The sequence below is a fragment of the Accipiter gentilis genome, chromosome 17 (assembly GCF_929443795.1).
Source record: "Accipiter gentilis chromosome 17, bAccGen1.1, whole genome shotgun sequence".
Lineage (NCBI taxonomy): Eukaryota > Metazoa > Chordata > Aves > Accipitriformes > Accipitridae > Astur > Astur gentilis.
Window position 1 is genome coordinate 12,502,588 of NC_064896.1, and position 8,760 is coordinate 12,511,347.

Consider the following 8,760-nt stretch of genomic DNA (forward strand, 5'->3'; position numbering starts at 1 on the left):
GAAATATATTTTTCTTCATTGTCTCTTCGAGCTTGTGGAGGCATGGACTCACAGAGCTTAGCTATACTCTTCTTTTGTGGATAGCAGCACTGCAAGAGCTAGTGACAACTGTGATAACACAGACTCCTACCCCCTGAAGGCTGGCCTAGGACCTCTTGTTTCACGTAGGCTGCATCTATACAGAGCTTTAACATCAAGTCTGCAAATCCAGGTGCTAAAGCAATGGGTTGATGTCGCTGATGCGTAGGACCTCCAGGCCTTGCACGGAGCTCCCGTGCTTCACCACTTGGAGGAGAAATAACAGCGATGTGCGTAGTTGGCCCATTCAGTCACAGCAAAGGCACAAGTACTTAGCCAGCCGTGGGCATACAACAGCGGGGAGATGTTCTTGTGGCCCATGATGGCCCGCGACTCATTAGTCAGCCATCTTTCTTCATTCATCTCCAGTGGGAGCTCTCCACAAGGTGGCAATGTAATACCACACATTCCACCATTTCCTCTGGCGGATGTCCTCTGGTTGAAGTTTCCCTCACCCCAAGAGTGGTGTCCTTGGTTACACGAACCCATTGCAGGCAGGAACACAAGCCTGGCTCAGATGGAGGTGAATGCAGATGGTCTGACTGATGGTTCTCTGCCAAGTCTTCAGAGATAGAGAGCAAAGTCCATCTACGTTGCTTTGCCACTACTTGTTGGCCGGAGGAAAAGACGAGACATGAGCGTATGGAGTCACCAGACCTGGAGAAATGTGGTAGTGCTCTTTGCAGAAAATGGCAGACTTTTAAGAGACCAAATCTGGTATCTTTGTAATACTAAATTGTACTTTATTAAAAAAATAATCCTGCTGCAGTATGCAGGACATCTGTGAAGCACAAGACCACCTTGACGTGAATGAGTAAGCCAAAAAATGTCTCTTCTATCTTATACCTGCCTCCCATTAATTTAAAAGCAGCCAGAAAAGATGTTAGCTGAAAATGAGATATGATCATTGATAGGTTGCTTATATCTGTTTAAATCTAGCAGCAATAACAAAAGAAGTACAAATGATAGATACACAACACTAGCTTCCTTCTACACCACAGGCCAGGATTTTGTGAATTATCCCCAGATTTCAGTACCTCCCCTCCGGCTTCTGTTCTGTCTCTTACAATAAAGATTTGCTTGCCAACTTCTTTGAACAGGGGAAGTGAGCCAAGCCAGTACTGGAAGGGGTTGAGCTGTGTTTGTTGTGCTATGTTTTGGGAAGCCCTCTTTTGATATGTGTCGATGTACTTTGTCCCCCTGAAGCCTCTTTATCCTTGTGGGGGGTCTCTGCCCTTTAGTTGATTCCTTGAGGAACCCTCTCAGAAAATCTCAGGCAGTTCAGGATGGAAGTGGGAAGGATGCTTTAGCAGCTCCTCACCCATTCAGAGAAGGAACTCTGTCAAAAGCTGAAGTGTCCTATTGCCACTATGAAGTTGTGTTGTCTTCTGAAGTACCAGGTATTGGTCATGGCTGGAAAGAGGAGAGCAGATTAAATAGATCCAATGAACTGATCTGGTATGGCAGGCTTTAAGCTCTTTGAAGCCTACGAGGGCATTTCTATTTCCAAACCACAAATTATTTCCAGAAACTGGGAAACAAGAGGAGGGAAACAAGAGGAAGGAAAGCTTGCACATGGCAAGCTCACCAGAGAAGAAAAATCCTTTGCAATGAAGTCATTGGACAGAAAGTAAACTGCCCACAAGCCCTTTTACCAGAAGAGTTTGGATTGAGAGTCCAGTGAATAGGAGAATTATACGTAACATGTAGTACATGAACTGTCAGGGTAATAAAAAGGTATTGTCCATGGGTTGGTCTCAAAACTTCCATGGAACCCTTTAGTGCATGAGTCAGTCAGAGAAGACTGGTGTATGGGGTCCCTGTTCCAGAGCTAGGTTAGAGGAAAGGTGGAACTTTTCACAGAAAATAGTTAAAGCTTTGCTTTATCAAGCTTGCTAAACTTTGCTTAACTTGTGCAATGATTCCTGGCTCCTCTGTATGGCCTTCACCTTTGAGTACTATTGATTAACTAGTACCTAGTTTGCCATATGATCTGAGTTCCTCTTACACTTTTCTCCTCTTTACCTAATGGAGTTGGTTATTTTAACCCTTGGACTGGGAACTCAGTCAGTTGGTGGCTGGTACCTCTTCTGAAAAGTTTTATGCTAAGGAAGCAAGCAAGAGAGTGAAGATCCTGGGAGTAAAAGTCAAACTCTTTTAAATTGTTAAGGCTCTGAATTTTTTGTGTTGCAGTAGCATCTAGTAGGCGTACTCCAGCTGGGGGTGGGGAGGGGGGACAGGGACAGACTGCTGTAGGAGGCACAGGACCAGCACATAACCAGAGGACTGCTGCTGCCCTAAAGAACTTGCAGCCTGAATAGAAAACACAAAGAATGGGAAGAAAACTAGAGGCACAAAGAAAAGAGATGACTTGGCTAAGATTGAGCAGTAAATCAGTGGCAAAATTTCGAAGAGTTCCCTTGAGTCCTAATCTGGTGACCTTTCTAGTGGGGCAGGCTGCCTCTGGCTTTTCACTGAAGTGTGCAAAGCATTGGCTTTTGATTTGCAAATAGATTAGAGCATACAGCGTCTTATGCCAAAAACTTCAGCACAAAGTTAACATTGCCTAATGGTGTCTCGTATTGTTCCAGAATGCACAAAGGATTAATCCTCAGCAGGATATGAAAAATTAATGCAAATTTAAACTTCTGAAAAGTAGGAAATATAAAGGTTCATGCTACTCTGTCAAAATAACCTTAACTCTGCCCTGTTCCAGAATTGCTGTTATATATGCTCATACAGACTGAATCTTAGGGAAAATTTAAGAAACAAGGCACACGAAAGTATCCAGTACAGACTAATATTGTCTTTGTCAGAGCATATCCCATCAAGAGAGATGGAACAGGCAGCAGTGTGTTCAGACCCACTTCCTCTAAGTTCATAGGCTTTACAGCCAGGAAGGCCTTGTTAGACTGTCTGACCTTATCTATACCAACCTTCAGACTTCTTTTAATTAATCTGTATTGAGCCAAATACACTGAAATTGTCCACAGCATCTTCAACAAAGCCACAAGTTCAGATCTTGAGTGCAGTAGTTTCAGACAGAGAAACTATTGTCTGGTTGTTTTCAGGGGGTCTTGGCTCTGGTCCTCCCCTGCACAGTCACCAAAAAGTTGGCCTGCTAACCTTGGCATGCTCAGCAGAGAGGATGCGTTTTGGGATGCTGAGGCATGCTGGTTTAGGAGTACTTAGAATAGAAAGTGATGCTTGGTTTTATCTATAGCAGAGCTGAGATTTCTCTAACACCTGGATGAATTTAATCTAGTGCCCCTTTTGCTTTTGGGAAAAAGGGTCTGGCAGTGACACAAATTGATTGCAGTTTAGAGAACGGTTTGGCTCTTCAGGCCTTATGATCCCTCCCCATATATCAGCAAGGTGTTTACAGCTCAATTTTCCCCACCAAGAACAAATCAATATATTTATTTAGTCATTATGCTTTCCCACAGAAAGGGCTAGCAGGGGGTCTGTAGACTCAGCAGCACCTGCAGAGTTATTCTTGGTAGATGGCTGCAGGGGACCAGGAGGCTGGCAGGGCACTTATGGTCAGTGCTCTCATCGTGGTGGTGAGGGACTGGGTGCGGGACTCCCAAATCTCCCTTGGACTTTGCTGAAAGCACTGAACCCCTGTGTGTGCCTCAGCTCCTCACTTGGCAACACTGCTTCTTTTGCCTTTCTTCTTCAGCTTGTAAGCAACTTGGGCAGGGTCTGGTGCTCACTCCACCTGCCCTGGGCTTTACATTTAAGTGTAAGATGCATAAGTGTAATATGCTAGTATAAGCCCTATTCCCTGGTTTTATTGAGTCAGGGCTGGGAGGATGAAAAATACTCTTTTCCCATCCGCAGCACACCTAACTCTTGTTACCCACTAAGCAATGAGCTGGGCAGGGAGAGCTCAGGCTCTTGTGTTGCTTAACCATGTTTGATATTACAGTTGGGTGAAATGTTTATGGGGGGCTGTTTATTAGATGTCTTTTCCCTTTATGTGCTCAGGTGCTTTGAGGAACTTCCTAAATTTACCCACTGTGCAACACTCAGTCAAATCATTCCTCCGGATGAGTTTCAGCCCCAGATTAATAACGACTTGAGTGCAAAAATGATTCACTCATTTTGACTGGATGCTGAAAGTCTTGCATCCTTCTCTTGCCTGGACAAGGGCAGCTGTTTTTATCTTTCTTAAAAAGAAGAAATAGAGAGTAAGGGAGAGGAAATAATGTACAATGGATGGCAATTGCGAGTTATTTGTGTAATGAACAATGTCTTTGCAATGCTTCCACATCACTGGGACTAAAATCCAGACGCCAAAGGGAAAGTGACTGAAAGGGGACACCCGTACAGCCTACCCATCTGGAGTTGTCCCATCTGGTCCTCATCCCTCGCACCTCAGGACTTTTCAGTCATGACATGGTTTTATTGTCTCCATCCCATAGTGATGCAACATCTCTATCTCATGGTGGGAACTGAGGCACAGCCTAGATGAAATGTCTTGCCCCGTGGTTAGCTGGAGCCAGGCTCCAAGTCATTTATAATGTTTTCTTCACTGCCACTGGGCACATTTCCCTGGGTGACTTTTTTTTTTTTTTTTTTTTTTTGGTAGGGTAGGAGGAGGTTCGCTAATGTGTCCTGATATCTCTAAGGCACATGGACACCCATTTTTGCTTGTTGTCTATACTGCTATTTCCTAGAAGCTAAATATCTGTCCATGCCCTGTTCGTTATATTCTTCCCTACATACCTGCTACTGGCTACTGTCAGACCCCAAATACTGCACTTCTTGGACATTTGGTCTCATGTAATATGGCATTTATGTTCTTATGAGGTTTGGGAGCTTTCCTGTTTTTCATTGTGGTCTCCACTGAGCAGGCAAAATGCAAAATGACCCCAGCAAATTTGGTTTCTTTGCCAAATGTCTCTTAAACACTTTCTCTTCCATGCAGCCCTGCCTCCAGTGGGGTCAGCAGTTGACTGAGCTCTCTACCACCCACCCAAAAGGTATTTACTAGGTATATGTTGTGAGTTAATCATAGGTCTACTAGTCCCACTAGTATAAATAAGAGTTGTGCAAGTGAGACATGTCAGACCCTGAAATCCTGGGGGGTTTTTAATGACCAAAGGAGCTGCTACAATCACAGAACATGATCTTCCATGTAAAATGGGCCTCAAAATTTCTTCTGCTAGTTGTTGGTTTGATGCCAGCCACTTTTGGCTGTGGTTGAGAAGGCATGTGGATACCTCCTCAGCAATGGCCAGGAGGTGAGTACAGGTAGAGGAGAGGGCAGTGGAGAGGAAGAGGCACGCAGCAGAGCCGAGGTAGTACAGCAATGGCCTTTCGACAAGGATGTAGTTTCCAGAATGTCTCCCTCTATTTCTGGTGGAAGATGTCAGGGCCAATGAATCCTGGAAGCCCTCAAGTGCAAGTCGGGATATGTTCTGTCTCTGCCAGCTCTGCTGAAGGAGAAATGAGTGCCACACTACTGTCCCGTCCCTCAGCAGCTACTTGGTAACCTCCCCCTTCCATCAACACTGCAGCTGGCTTGCACGTTATCTGCCAAACATCTTCTGTTCCTCAACCGTTATGCCCCGAACAGATCAATTTTTAGAATTTACAAAGTGTCAGATGTCCCATTGAGAGCTGAAGGTGGATGAAAAAACACTGGAAAGCTGGTGGAAATTGCTAGAAAGCAGCATTATTTATCCACTGGAAAAGTACACCGTGGCCAGCATCAGGGCAAGTACCACGTCTCCTGGGTCCCCTGCAGTCCTCTGAGCCCTTGCTGAATTTGATGTTTGCTCAAGGTCAGCTGGCCACTTTTGGCTCCTGGCTCTGTGCCACATCCTCTTGCTTATGGGCATGTTCTGCAGCAGGGTAAGCCAGCTTCAGGAAAGAAGGGGTAAGCCTCCTTTGCTGGCACAAACATTTTTGCCCAGGTTCAATTCAGACCCTCTCTCTTTCCCTCATCAACGCTTGGGTCCACCACTTTCTTTAGGGTGACCAACACCCTCAGGTCCACCCAGTTTCAGGGGCTGGGCAAGGTCAAAAGTTTATTTTGGTGCACCTCTCACCTTGAAAAGTGGTATAAAAACATGAAGTCATTGCTAGAGCTGGTTGGAAATTTTATTTTACATGTTTTTTTCTGCCACAAAAGGCAAATCTTTTCAAATTGAAATTGTTTGTGGGAAATGGGAAGGTTTTAACAGATTTTCCGGCTTACAACAACAAAAAGGTTGCAAGTCTTCTACAGCCATTTTCCTTTTTTTTTTTTTTTCTTTTAATAAAAAAAATGATTAGAGGTTTGGTGTTTTTTTACATTGAAATAACATTTCATTTTTTAATTTAACTTAATTTTTACTAGAGAAAAGAGATTAAACAAAGGGAAAAGGTCCAAATCAAATATTTGAAAATTATTTTTATCTGTACCAATTTTTGTTTTTCTTTTATTAGTTTTTGGTTTTTTGCCTGATGGTCTGTGAACATTTTCAAGATTTCCTTCCAGTTTTCTCTCTGATGTAGAAAGGAACATCAATTGAAATTTCAAAAACTTTTATGAGAAAGGGAAAGTCTTCCCTGCCAAGCTTTGGCTATGGCTTGAATAGGTCTTAAAACACTGACCATCAAAAGCTATGATCTGATTTACCAGGGAGGGTTTTCTTATGTTGTCACACCCCTGCATAGCCTCTGAAGAGTGAGTAACAGGGAGCTATTCCTGTCGGTTTCCACCTGCGTGAGCTCTTAAACTTCTCTAAAATAGAGTATATTGTATTTCGGGGAGGAAGATGTGTTAAGGAGCTTTGAATCAGCCAGGAGGATTTGTAAACAGAATTATGTGAGGTGGGATTCAATGAACAAGAATAATGACATGTAGGAAAGGATTGGGAAATAAGAAGTTAGGGATGACTTGGTGTGAAAGTTCACACTGAGCAATCGCCTGCAACCGACAGCAAATGCACAGGGGAGCTTCGAAGCAGAGGACAAACGATTCTCCAGTGGAGACTCCAGCCTCTAGAGGTTTGCAGCTCAGGGACTTCTTGAGCCAGGAGCTTCACCTTTTTGTTTAAAAGTGTGGCTAGGATATCTTGAAGTGTGGTGTGAATACAGATAAAAATCTAGTAATTGTGATTTTTTTGAAGTCAGGTGGAACTGCTCACTGGGGCTAATGGAAAAGATCCTGTGGCACCTTGTTTGTTAGAGCATCTTTCTCTTCCCCACCTTTCACTTATCCACAGTTTACCTTCTAGACCAAGCACACCAGCCCTATGTTTTTTACCTTTGTCTGAAAAATGGGGGGGTTTGAGTAAACCTTCACCCTTTCTTCCACTGAAGTTTCAATTAAAAAAAACCACCCTCAAACTGCAGATTTAAATCATTTATTCCACCCCACATTTAACCTTATCTCTACCCTCTCCCTAGCAGAGTAAGTAATTGGTGAGATGCAATACAGTGTGGCTTTGTCGCTGAAGAACATTGTCTGCTCTTTCTTCTCCTGCACATAAATCTCACTGATGTACCTTGCCCTTTACAACGTGGTAAGACTGAGTGACCAACGTACACTCAGCAGAGGAGATGGGGAGCGTGTAAGTATGGATAGTTTCAAAATGACCCCAGAGAAGTGTAGAAATCATGTTGTTAACAACCATACTCTATGCGGCGGTGATCCAGGGCCCTGTAATTAGATGCAAGTATTACAGTTGGCTTCAAAACACTATAGGAATTAGAAATTGCTGTCTGTTGGGGAATTAGAGCATCCTTTTATAGGACAGAGGGAGAGCAGATTGGTGGTGGGCTTGTTTCATGTTTTTGTATTCCAGGCAGTTTGCCTGCTCAAGAGGAAGCAATTTATTGATCTCTGACTGCGGGGGTTAATAGATTTCTGTTCAAACTGGTTCCAACTCTGGCCGGGTCAATCTGAGGCAGATGATAACTACTTCCTAACCAGAGGCACTATGTAAACCAGTTGGGGGAAGGTGCCCTGGTCTGGTCTGCAATAAGAAACTGGGGGGGTGAGGACCCTTGACCTTCCTTCAAGCCTCTGTTTTTTAGGTAGTGCATATGGAGTCCTTTTTTTATTATTATATGGCATTGCAGTCAACAGCAACTTTTCCCATCCCTTCACAACCCCTGTTATACATCTGTGCCACCTTCAGTGGGGGCACACGTCTGCTTGGCAAACAGACTGGTTTCATTACCCTGTCTCCTCGTCTCTTGAAGGACAACTTCATTAGGAGCCTCCATGTGTGGAAATCAGCTTATGCTCCACACAATATGTGAAAGCCCCCTGGAAGGATTTTATGAGAGGTCACACGCTTGAGCCTGTCTGTCACTGGCCACCCGGGGGTAGCCACCCCACCCTCCTGCCTCCCTGGGACTTGCCCTTTGATTCCTTACCCTGAGCAGCAAATGCCTCTGCTTCAATAGACATAATTCACAATTGTCTCCATGCGCTTTGGAAGTCTCTCTATCACACCCTGAACAAATATGCCCTTTTTTTTTTCTTTTTTATTTGTTCTTCTGAACTCACTGTTGAATAATCAGTTCTTTCCCCACTGCCATGTTTCTGTTCTAATCAAGGACAGATTCTTGTGAAAATATGTTGGTCTTCCCCCCACCCCCCACCCCCCATGTCTGTATGTCTTTTTTTTAAAAAGTAATTTCCTAGAACTAGAAGACTTGGCTGGCCCTTGGGTCTCT